The sequence below is a fragment of the Rhinoderma darwinii genome, chromosome 1 (assembly GCF_050947455.1).
Source record: "Rhinoderma darwinii isolate aRhiDar2 chromosome 1, aRhiDar2.hap1, whole genome shotgun sequence".
Taxonomy (NCBI): domain Eukaryota; kingdom Metazoa; phylum Chordata; class Amphibia; order Anura; family Rhinodermatidae; genus Rhinoderma; species Rhinoderma darwinii.
The window spans coordinates 149347452-149360894 of NC_134687.1; positions in this window are offsets into that span (position 1 = coordinate 149347452).

Below are 13443 nucleotides of genomic sequence, written 5' to 3' on the forward strand. Positions count from 1 at the left end.
GAAGGGACATGACCCTTCTTGATGCGGTTTCCGCGTCCAAAACCGCATTGAAAGCAATGGGGACACGTCAAAAAACACCTCGAACTAGTGAGGTGTTTTCTGACGAGTATATTGCCGAGAGTTTTGGAGGAGTTTCTTGCAGTCTCCTGCTGCTAGTCCAGCCCAGAAAGGGGCTGTCATTTCCTGTCTGCTCGTGGAGGCTGAAAAACATCGTGGACAGAACTCAGGGATACAGAAAACCGAAGTCCTGCATCCAAATACAAGTAAGTGCACTTGCTCCTATGTTCCATACATGCTATACATGTATGGAGCTGTGCATTTTTTTTTTTAGAATTTTTTTTTTAATTTTTTTTTCTGATTTTTTTTTTAGATTTTTTTTTTAGATTTTTTTTTTAGATTTTTTTATTTTTAATTTTTTAATTTTGTTATGCAGTTGTTCATGTATGTCATCTCTTTTTTATTTTTTTTTAACATTTCAGGAACAGAAATTACGACAGCAGAGGTGTACCACCGAATGGACATTGATGTTGGGAAATTGATTCAAGAAGTAAGTATACTTTTTTTTTTTTTTAATGTGGGCCTGTTCACATCAGCGTGGTTTCCGCTGAGGGGTTCCGTCGGTGCTTTCAGTCAGGGGAACCCCTCAACGGAAAGGCAAGTGTGAAGTGGTGACAGATCCGTTGCTAATTGTTTCTGTTTGTCCCCGTTGTGCAAAGGGTTCTGTCGTTTCGACTGAACCAATACCGCAGTGTAGGGAATCCCATTAGCAACGGATCCATCAGCATTGAAGTCAATGATGATGCAAACAGAAAACAATGATTTTTTTAATGTGGGCCTGTTCACATCAGCGTGGTTTCTGCTCAGGGGTTCCGTCGGTGCTTTCAGTCAGGGGAACCCCTCAACGGAAAGGCAAGTGTGAAGTAAGTTCCGTTTGCATCACCATTCATTTCAATGGTGACAGATCCGTTGACAGAAGGCTGTCAGGCTGGGTTCACACGACCATGTTACGTCTGTAATGTACGGAACGTATTTCAGCCGGAAGACCCGGACCGAAGACAGTGCAGGGAGCCGGGCTCCTAGCATCATAGTGATGTACGACGCTAGGAGTCCCTGCCTCGCTGCAGGACAACTGTCCCGTACTGTAATCATGATTACAGTACGGGACAGTAGTTCCACGCAGAGGCAGGGACTCCTAGTGTCGTACATCACTATGATGCTAGGAGCCCGGCTCCCTGCACTGTCTTCGGTCCGTGTCTTCCGGCCGAAATACGTTCCGTACATTATGGACGTAACATGGTTGTGTGAACCCAGCCTCATGCGTGTGAAAACCTCGGCAAAAACAGCCTGAAAAACCGCCTGGAAAACCGCCTCAAAAACCACGTCAAAAACCACGTCAAAAACCACATCAAACATGAAAACCTCCAGGGTCAGTTTTTACAGGAGGAATTTTCCTCCTGCAAAAAACTCCGTGTGAACAGGGCCTAAAAGCAGAATAAAATGAGTCTTTTTTACTGAAGTAGCCAATGTCCAACTGTTGGCGGCCAAAGGAAGAAAATCTCATTTTCTTCATTATTCCAGCTATTAATAGTAGCAATAGACTGGATGATCATTAAAACTATAACCGCTATAATCATTTTGAAATGGTGAAAGGAAACTGACAGGAACCAATGTGCAGGTGTGAATTTCATACTTAAACATTCAGCATTTTAAGTAATGTGCCTTTTATAACTTCCATTTGTCATCCTGAATTTCTTAGTTGCATTTAGCATTGATCTCATTACCTATGCAGATACGGCGCTGAGAATGTATGAATCGTGGTGTTAACTAAGATTCCTGACACAAATTTATCAGCTAGAAAGGTTTCTCCCACCTCATGCATGACAGATGTTTTGACCTGTTTAAAATGAAGAACATGTAAAGTGAATGATTAAACTTCTTAGACCCTACAGAGATGGTAAGTAAACGCATTTATATTCACATTTCAACAATTCTGAAAGAGGAAAAATAGAATACTTTATTTTACTTATTGGGAAATAAAGCAAAGGGGTTATTCATTAGATTCACACAATTATATTATTTATATTGCCTCTATCTATCTATCTATCTATCCCTATATACAGTATCTATCTCATATCTACCGCTCTATAATCTATATTATTTTTATTATCTATGTTCTTTCTATCTATCTACCTCTCTATCTATTCTATTTATTATCTATCTATCTATCTATGCATTTATCTCATATCTATCTATCCACCTCTCTATTATCTATATTTTGTTTATTATCTATATTCTATCTATCTATCTATCTATCTATCTATCTATCTATCTATCTATCTATCTCATATCCACCTATCTCTTTTATGTAAATTGTATCTGTTATCTATGTTTTATCTATCTCATATCCATGTACTTTACATCTATCTATAGAATATATTGATTGACATCTATTATCTATATTCTAGCTATCTAATATCTACCTGCCTCACAACTATTTATCCATTATCTATTTTCTGTACATCTTTCTCCTATATATCTAGCTCATAGCTGTCTTTCTATTTCATATCTGTATGTATCATATCTATCGATCTTTCTATTTATCTATAGCCTCTCCATCAACAAAATTAAAAATAATTTTGATAGTTAAAAGAAAAATAGCTAGATTTCCTGCTTCTAAGGTCAGATTCACACGAACACTTGCAATCTCGGACGTCTCAGTTGCACCCGTGTGGGACCCGTTTTCACGGATCACCATAGACTATCGAGGGATCTGTGAAAACAGATGAAAATAGGACATGTTCTTTTTTTCAATGGACCCTTTACACGGTCTGTTAAAACAACGGCCCGATTGAAATACACGCGTCCGTGTGACAGACGTTGTTTTGACGGCCATCACACCAACGTATACTACGGTCGTCTGAATTTGGCCTTACCCAAACGCAGACAATATAATATTGCCGAATGACTATACTTTCCTAAAGCAGATGAAACTTTTGTCCACTTCTCCTTCAAAGTCACAAAGTAATAAACCTGGTCATCCCTGGATACATTCTTTCTGTAAGATTACATGTTTGACAGATGAGCAAGGGCTTTAACTCCTTCCGGCCGCTGCCATTTTTTTGATTTTCACTTTTGTTTTTTCCTTTCTACCTTTCGAAACCATTACTTTTTTATTTTTCAATCAATACTGCCGTATGAGGGCTTGATTTTTTGCAGGACAAGTTGTGGATTTTCACGGCACCATTTAAATGTCGTGGGAAACTGGAAAAAACATATTTGTGGGTTGGAATAGGAAAAACCGATTCCTCAATTTTTTGGGGAGTGTCGCTTTTACAGCGTTCACCGTGCAGGAAAAAAAAGGCATTTTTACTTTATTCTGCGGGTCAATACGATTACCGTGATACCAAATTGATATAGTTTTTTTTTATGTTTTACTACTTTTAGAAAGAAAAAACTGATTGCTAAAAATAAAATTCGACTTTTTGATTACTTTTTATTCCTTTTGTTGTGGGAGATGAAGTGACCAAAAAACTGCGATTCTGGTGGTTTAATTTTTTACGGCGTTCACCGTGCGGACTACATAATGATATATTGTATAAGTTTAGACTTTTACGGACGTGGCAATAATAGTTATGTTAATTTTTTATTTTTTGTACATTGTGCTTGGGGAAAATAATAAAAGGGTATTTTTTAACTTTTCCTTTTTTTTAATATTTTTTAATTTTTTTTATTTAACTGTATTTAACTTTTTTACTAGTCCCCCTAGGGGACTTGAACCAGCGATCGTTGGATCACTTGCATGATATACTTCAAAACTAATTTATTGCAGTATATCGTTATACTAACACTCACCTATAAAGCCCTGCAGGAGGAGTACAAAGATGGCAGACCTTCAGCAAGCTCCCTGGCTGCTATGGCAACCATCGGCAACACGCAATCGCATTGTGGGGGGGGGCGTTGCAATGTCGCTATTGAACACGGCATTTAAGGGCTTAAACTAGCAGGATCCCGCTCGTTACACTGAAGTGTCGGTTGTAAGATACAGCCGACATGCTCGTTCTATAGAGCAGGCTCAGACCGTGAGACCGCTCCATACTCCCCCCCCATCCGACGTGCGCCATATATATATACAGCGGATGTTGGGAAGGGGTTAATGCAGATCTGGATATAGCTGGAGAAATCAAAATGAATTTAAAGTTGGTAAAAACAATACATCAAATGACTGAACTTCTAAAAGTGCTCAACCTTTTTGAAAATAGTGATCAATAAGTGAAAGCAGACAAAAAAGAGAAGTGAGAAAATATATCAATGCTACTGCTAGTTAATAATAGAAGGATACAAATACATGAGCTTCCGATGGATATGGATCTCATTTGGATTGAGTGGGGGGGGGTCTAAAAAAGAATAAAGCATGTCATTATCATGGCAAGATACAAGTGCTGGGTTAACCTACATACTGCCTGTGTAGCAGTGATTCCTAACAATATTTTGATGGGTCAAGATTTATGAGAAAGCCATCACGCCAGTAACTAACAGAAAAAAAGTGATGTCTCATGGAAATCCCGGATTCCTAGGAAATTGATTGGCTCCATTATTTTTATATTCAAACACGTCTTATGTCTACTGAGGAACACCATGTCCAGTGGCGTAACTACCGCTGTAGCTACCGGGGCCCGCAGCATTAGGAGGCCTGTGCGGCCCGCCCCCCCCCCCCATGGCCGGAGGCTCCGCTATGGCTGCTACAGCGCAACGACACTGAAGGGGTTGTTCTTACTAAAGACATGCATGGAACACCATGTCTACTTATGTTCTGAGGTGTCTACTTATGTTCTGAGGAACACCATGTCTACTTATGTTCTGAGGTGTATACTTATGTTCTGAGGAACACCATGTCTACTTATGTTCTGAGGAACACCTGACCAGTTTTCAACGAGCCCAGGTTGGGAAACGCTGATGTAGTTTACATCCAGTGGTCAAGCAGAATGCACTAATGTACGTATGAAAACAATCGATGGGGAAGATGAATCAGTTGTTTTAGGATGCTTGAATATAGGTGCATGTGGCATAATAAATTTGGCTTAATTTGCTAGGCAAGATAGACATATTTCTCTTCGTTACGCCACAATATCGCTGCTGTACATACACACAAATATTTAGTGCTGAAAAATTATGTGCGTCATTAATATATTTTTCTTCACACTTTTCCAGGTTTTGAGGTAGGAGAAAAAAGAAGTGTGAAAAACAAATAATAAACTTGCCATGTGCTACATTTTTTGGCACAATTTGCAACAGATTTGCTTAGGAAATATCCCCCAATGGGTGCACAGAATTGCATATATAGAATATCATCTAAGAAATCTGTATATAGAAACTTTCTGCTGAAAACCATTGAGTCAGTCATAAAATATCAAATACAGTCATTTAAAGCACAAAGTATACAATCAAAAAGCTAGTCTTAAAAGTCAAATGTTCATTTCCTCTACAGCCTAAATGGTGAAATACCTGTTAGACAACGGATGAGGAGTGTAGCACTCAATGATAAGGCTTAAAATCAGCAGAATCTTCATTTTCAGACCTTTTCATGAATTTCAAGCTCAATAAATGTGATTCCTATATTTATACCCAATGTGCTTTGTTACAGCCAAGTAACTGTTAAAATATTCAGCTCCTTCCAACAAAAGAAATGATTAATGACACATATACCCTTGAGTACTTTCAGAATTGATAGCTGTAGCAATGGCCAGACCAATCATAAGGGTTCAAATATTAAAGCCTTTTGGCAACAGACCTTTAGCAAATGTAGCATGAAAATATATAACTCCTTGGTTGTGGACATGATCCGTCGTTATTTCCACTTCCATTGTTAGTGATGTTATTTGAAAAGTACTTTCTAAGCGTTATGAAACTAAATTGAATGTCCAGGCTAGTAGCTAACGTAATGTCGGTGAATGTCCCTCTGGTATGCGTAAAAGTTCATCAGGTTACATGGTATTATTTTAAAATGGTGTCATCCATTAATAAATTAAAGAATATATATTGAAGAAATGTTTTGCTTTGCTATAATTCAGAACTGTGCAAACATATTGCAATTTGTAAATTAAACTGGAAAACCACTTTTATGACTAAAGCCGCCCCAGCGATCTGCCAATATCGACGGGGTACGTTGTAATTTCAGCTGCTTACTAAAATAGCTAGCTTTAACTACTTACTAAAAGAGAATGTAGACTAGACTAAATTATTCTACTTTCCCGCGTACTGCACACGACAACCAAAAATGCTTTATGACTGGGAAGCCTAAATGCCTGTCAATTATCTAACATCTATATGCCACTTACCAAAACGTAGGAACAAGAATGGTAGTGTACTTGGATGTTGCTAAGCTGTTTGACGGGTCAAGTTTCTGTAGTCTTCCAAAGTAACAACTAATGAACGGACCTCTCAGCTGTTTGTACTTTGTAGGTCCGTGTTAAGCTGGCCATACACATGAAATTATGCAATTATAGTCGGCTGAATTAGCACATTTGCCATTGCCACGGACGATTGATCGTCTGCATTCTGGTCGATCGAAGTCCTACATCATGTGTATGGCCAGCTTAAGACTTTGAATTCCTCAAAATTAACCCAGTAATTGCTTTTCTCAAGGTCTAAATAAACGGATTCTCTACATCAGTGAAGATAGAACTAATTAAAATATTGATGGCTAAGATTCTGTCTGTTGTGCAACATTTCCTAGTTTACATTTGGAATCAAACATTCTGCTGCAATAGCAATCTGCTGCTCACTTCATATAGATAAGCGAAGGGGCCAGAGGGGCATCTTAAATGCTGCCAGCACCATGGGATAGTGGAGGAATGGCAATGCCTGATGTAAAAATACTTTGGTTTCATACACCAGACTTAATACAAGGATCGCTGGTAAGATGCACCTAATTTATTAAGAGATGCACGCCTCTTAATAAATAAGGCGCATCTCTGGCCGTCTGTGCGCTAGAAAGTCAAATCTACTCCAGATACCAGCTGGAGTAGATGTGCGCTTTAATTTACACCAGTTTATGGCATAAATTATAGTAAATAAAAGCACCACCCCCTTTTGCTAAGCTCCACCCATTTTAAACAAGTTTTGAGATTTTGATTGTGATTTTTGTTCTGTTTAAGACTTTTCTACGGAGAAAACTGGTGTAGAAAAGTAAATTCTCTCCATTATCTTGTAAGTGGAGCACTTGACCAGATGTATCATAAACGGGTATCAAACTATTCTCAGATCTGTAATTTTATTTTGACCTTATAGACTACTAAATTTTTTCTTCACTTTACTAGACCTGTAATCTGAATTTGACCAAACAAGCTGCAAATGTTATCTGAGGGCCAAACACCTGTAATATAAGGTTGATCTCCCCGGCTCCTAAATTTTCATTTATGTGATGGACAAACAAATGGTTATAAGATGTTGTCCCTATTTCAGATGATAAGTGGGACCTAGCTTTACCCACCCCAACTGTGCCTCTTCCACTTTTGATGAAAGATACATTTTACTTTTCACAGGGCCTACTACACTACTACTAAGCAGATTCTATCTGTACTATGTAAATGACTATACCAGTCTACGACAGGGAGCCTGGTCCATTCTTCCACCATCTCAGGGTTTATGGGTATCCATACACTCTGTTACCATGGCTCTTCCAACACAGGAAACGCCCAAACATATTTTTTGCACAGTTGTCAGGATTCCATATATTCTGCCGATAGCTCACAGGTCCCCCATGAGATGTGCCATGTCCTGACCACTAGCATGTTTCTGACTTCAATAAGTCTGAAGAAACATAAACCCTTCACTCCGAACAAACAGTACTCAAATACTATTATGTGGTACCTCATGGAGAAGAAAAGTTGCGATTTAGGCCTTATTCACACGAACGTATAATACGTTCCTTCATATCAGCGTGATTTTCACGCGCGTCGCACGGACCTATGTTACTGAATGGGGCTGTCCGCTGCGTGAAACGCACGACATGTCCTATATTTGGCCGTGTTTCGCGCTGCACGCACCCATTGAAGTCAATGGGTGCGTGCAAATCGCGCTCGGCACACTTCCGGCTGCTGCGCGTGATTCGCGCAACAGCAGTAAAAACTATGAATGAAAACAGAAAAGCACCACGTGCTTTTCTGTTTGTAAACATAAAACCAGAGTGTCATCATGATGCCGGCTGCGCGAAAATCACGCAGCCGCGCACCATATGCTGATGACACATGGACCCTTTGCGCGCGCAAAGCGGACACGTCCGTGTGAATAAGGCTTTATACTGTTTGCCATCTATACTTCACAGGCCTGACTAATACATATTTATTATTTGATCATATTTTCACGCGAAATCTAGTGTTTTCCCACTGACTGATAAATGCTTGTATAAACGCCTGAATAATGATGCAACACTACTCAGATACTTGAATGTTTTATTGAATCTATGTATATTTAAACGGTACATGTGTACAGGACTAAAAAAATACAGCTGAGCTTTACAGAATGGATGCCGGCTTGCACCAAAATGGCCATTTTGAATTTTATATAAATTATGGTCCATTCATAACACAAGTGGAGCATACAGTTGAGGTATACTTTATTTTTTTCTTCTCTTCTTAACAAAAAAAACCATGTAAAACTACTGTGTACGCCAATATAATCACATATGTCTGCCATTGACATGACAAATAACCATATACCATAATATATATATATATATATATATATATATATATATGTATATGCTTTTTGGCATAACTTTGGTTACGTAACAAGCTAACACTTTTTTTTCTAACCAAACGTAAGCTCCTGACATTCCCAATAAACATGGTGTGAAGAGAGCCTTTGGGATCAGTTGATGGATATACACTATATCGACAAAAGTTTTGGGACACACTTCTAAGGCCCCATGCATACCGCCGTGCCGGTGATCACGGACCGCGATTGCGGGGACGGCCAGCCGCCGATGTCCGCACTTTCGGGCCGTGCTCCCATACAAAGTATGGGAGCACGGCCAGTAAACTGCAGAAGAACGGACATGTTCCATAATTTTCGGAACTTTTCTACGGCACCGATACCCATCCATATCAATACAGAAAGGTGTCCGCGGCCAATAGAACTGAACGGGCACGTAATTACGGACCGTAATTGCAGTCCGTAATTACGGGCAATTTTACGGTCGTGTGCATGGGGCCTTAATCATTGAATTCAGGTGTTTCATTCAGTCCCATTGCCACAGGTGTATAAAATCCAGCACCTAGCCATGCAGTCTGCTTTTACAAATATTTGTGAAAGAATAAGGGGGGTTCTAAAGAGCTCAATGAATTAGAGTGTGGTACTGTAATAGGATGCCACCGCTGCAACAAGTCAGTTTGTGAAATTTCTTCCCTCCTAGATATTCCACGATCAACTGTAATATTATTGCAGAGTGGAAGTGTTTAGGCACCAAAGCAACTCAGCCACAAAGTGCAGACCACGTAAAGATACGGAGCGGGGTCGCCGAGTGCTGAGGTAAATAGTGCATAAAAGCCACCAATGCTAACTGCAGTTCCAAACCTCCTCTGGCATTAACATCCGTACATAAACTATGCTCCTGGAGCTTCATGCCATGGGTTTCCATGACTGAGCAGCTGCATACAAGCCTTACATCACCAAGCACAATGCCAAGCGTTGGATGGAGTAGTGTAAAGTACACCACCACTGCACTCTGGAGCAGTGAAAATGTGTTCTGTGGATTGACGAATCACCCTTCTCTATCTGGAAGTCTGATGGACTAGTTTGATCTGTGAATGCGAGGAGAACGTTACCTACCTGACTGCATTGTGCCAACTGTAAAATTTGGTGGAGGAGGGATAATGCTATGCGGTTGTTGTTCAGGGGTTGGCATAGACCCCTTAGTTCCTGTGAAGGGAAATCTTAATGCTTCAGCATACCAAGACATTTTGGATAATTGTAGCTTTCAACTTTGTGGGAACAGTTTTGGGAAGGCCCTTTTCTGTTCCCCCATGACTGCGCCCCTGGGCACAAAGCAAAGTCCATATAGGCATGGTTGGGTGAGTTTGGTGTGGAAGAACTCGACTGGCCCGCACAGAGCCCTGATCTCAACCCCATCGAACACCTTTGGGATGAACTAGAATGGAGATTACGAGCCAAGCCCTTTCGTCCGTCATCAGTGTCTGAATGCTCTTCTAAATGAATGGGCAAAAATTCCCACTGACACATTCCAAAATCTTGTAGAAACCCATCCCAGAAAAGTGAAAGCTGTTTTAGATGCAAAGGAGACCATCTACATATTAATGCCTATGGATTTAGAATGGGATGTCAGAAAAGTTCCCGTATGTGTAATGTGTAGGTGTCCCAATACCTTTGTCCATATAGTGTATCTGTTATTACCCCTATTAATGGTAAATAAAAACATTACGGTATTTTGTACAGGATCACTCTATTCCCTATTTATTAAAGTTACTATATCTTGCTATACTTCTTTTATATAGTGAACGCTCCTGTTCGCGGGCTATAGTGATGTAAAATTCAGTTGTGCACCTGATCTGAATCCTAACACCAGTGACCATGGGAACAAATCAATTTAACTCCTTGAACCTCAGGCAATGACATTTTATTGTGAAAGATTGTGACAGCAAAATGTATATCATAGAGCACACTTTCAATGTCACACAAGGACAAAAATATATAATAATGTGAACTGGATATCCCATTCCAGCCTGAAATGAACAATAAAAAGTCAGTACACAGCAAGTTGGCATTTATAGTGCCTTTTACAGTCCATTTGTCGAACTCCAATCTGTAAAGCTCATAAACCTATATAGTATTTGGAGCTGTTGCTGTGTCTCTCTTCTAGTTTACTTGAATACATCTTGCCAAGGCAGTACAAAAATGGTAAAGGAGTGTCCGTATTGTATTATAATGTATAGGCTTAAAAGGGAAATACAATATTTATGGGAATTAATATGCCTTACAAGGAATGTGCATTATATAACAGGCCGGGTTCTCACTACCACTACACAAGCATGCACTTTTAGCTCTAGTGATGCATTTTATTCATCCTTTATGCATTCAAATAGGTGTAAAAAGCTGCTAGGTACATCCGCTAAAGATAAAATAGTTGATGCTAGCATGCACTACTTTACAACAATGGAACGACATAACCATGCATTTTATTCTAATGTACTGGACTAATGTAAGAAAACGTCAGAGCTATAGTGTCTATTACCGTGTAGAATAGCGCTATCTTCCCTATTAAGGGTGTTTTACACGAGTCCCTATTGTGATGGATTAAAATGACATAAACTAGTTTATTTTTATTTTTTAAGTTTAAAGTGAATCTGTCATCAGAATATGCTGCATATTATAATGACAAGTCCACTAAACTATTATACCAAACAAATACTGTCTTCTTCTTTATTGGTCGCTAAGAATACAGCAGACTCATAGTTATGAGTCCACTGTATTTATAACTCCAGAGACATATCAAAAGTTTGGATCGGTGAGTGAGGGTCCGGGTGCGGAGTCCCCCACCGTTGCTGAAAGGAAGGTGCAGAAGCGTTCAGCTGATCGCTTTGTACCTTTGGCCATGATCAGCGCTACTAGTCATCTCATGTCTTATGTAAGCCGTTTTCAGCCTGACGATGAGCGTTGATCACAGCCAAAGGTGCAGGGCGCTCAGCTGAATGCTTTTGCACCTTCGTTTTAGCAACGGTGGGGGCAGAGGCGTAACTTGAAGCTGCGGGGCCCCAATACAAATTCTATAACAGGGCCCCCACCTAACATATATAATTTATAAAACTAGTGTCTTCCTATGAGCGGCTGAGGGGTGTTTGGCTTCCCTCAGGCTCCAGGGTCCGGGTGCGACTGCTACCTCTGCACCCCATATAGCTAAGCCCCTCGGTGGCCCCCCACCTATCCAAACTTTTGATATGTCTCTATGACATATGAAAGGTTTGATAAAAGTGCAGTTACTATTTAAGCCTTATTTACATAAAATCGGAAAACCCCTTTAACTTGTTAACATACCAGATGCTATCTTGCGGTTACAATATCAGTGGTCCCTGTAGGGGCGAGTGATTAATAAAATGCAATAAGTTGCCATTCTGATATAAAATAGCAGCTGTTGTTTTACTGCAAATATTAACATGGATTTATCTGACAACTTCTAGACTTCTATTAGCTTTTAGTTTACATAGACATAATGCACATTCATTTATAGGTATGACATGTGAGACAAACTTGTACATAAGAGACTAAAATATTTTATTATGTTGTGAGTAAAGATGTAAGTTCACCACCTGAACAAACAGAACAGAGAAATTGTTAACAAGCATTAAGTAATCGTTCAAGGTAAAAAGTGGAAATGAGCAAAGTTCCTAAGTAGTGAGATCCAAATTCACAATGTGAATCAAAAGTTTGCTGAATGATATAAATATATTTCAAAGATGATGCTCAGAGTAATCAATATACATTTAAATACGGCACAAGTCCTTTAATCTGGCTTTAATGGGACCTGACGAGTGACAGATTAACGGATATGGTCACAAGTTATTAAAATTTACTTATGGGTAGAGAGCCTTGAAGATGACCACCCCAAAATAAAATGCTAGTACAAAATATGCAGATATCTCCTGCACGTCAGGGGTGTGAGGATCTAGAGGTATTTCACGATCATACATTTATAGGCAACCTTATTTCATAATTGGGGTTCCATATCTCGCGTATCTCCCATTTACTTAAAAGGAGAGTGACCTGGTATGTACAGCTTCCTAATATCTAATGTCAGGACCAAAGGGTTCGTGTGTCGGTTGCTGGCTACCACCCATCTGACTTTTATGCCTAATTGACACGTATTTTTTGTGACAAGCCCATTAACAGAACTTATAAATTAAAGGGGTATTCCTAGAATTGACAATGATCATCTATCCATAGGATAGTTGATCGTTTTCTGATCGCTGGGGGCTCCACTGCTGGGACCCCGATCGATCGTGAGAACGGAGGTCCCAAACTTCCCGTTCCTGCTCAACCGCAGTGAGGAGGACATTGACCGCTGCTCCTTTCAATCATGTGCGCTGCTGCTCCATTCAACGTCTATTGAAATGATGGAAATAGCTGAGTCGTCGCTCAGCTGTTTACGTGATTCTCATAGACTGTGAAAAATGCGGCTTCGCATGCTCTGCCACTGCTCCGTTCAAACTCCTCCTCACTGCGAGTGAGTGCAGTGAGGAGGATCTGGGGGTTCGGGACCCCTGTTCACACGACCTGTGGATAGGTGATAAAGGGGTATTTCCAAAATCATAAATTAAGGGGTTGCCTCAGTGGAAGACATATGCCATCAATGTCTAATCAGTGAGGGTCTGACCATTGTGACTAGCGCCGATTTCTAGAATGAAGTGGCAGTGGTGCTAGGAAAGCATTGTG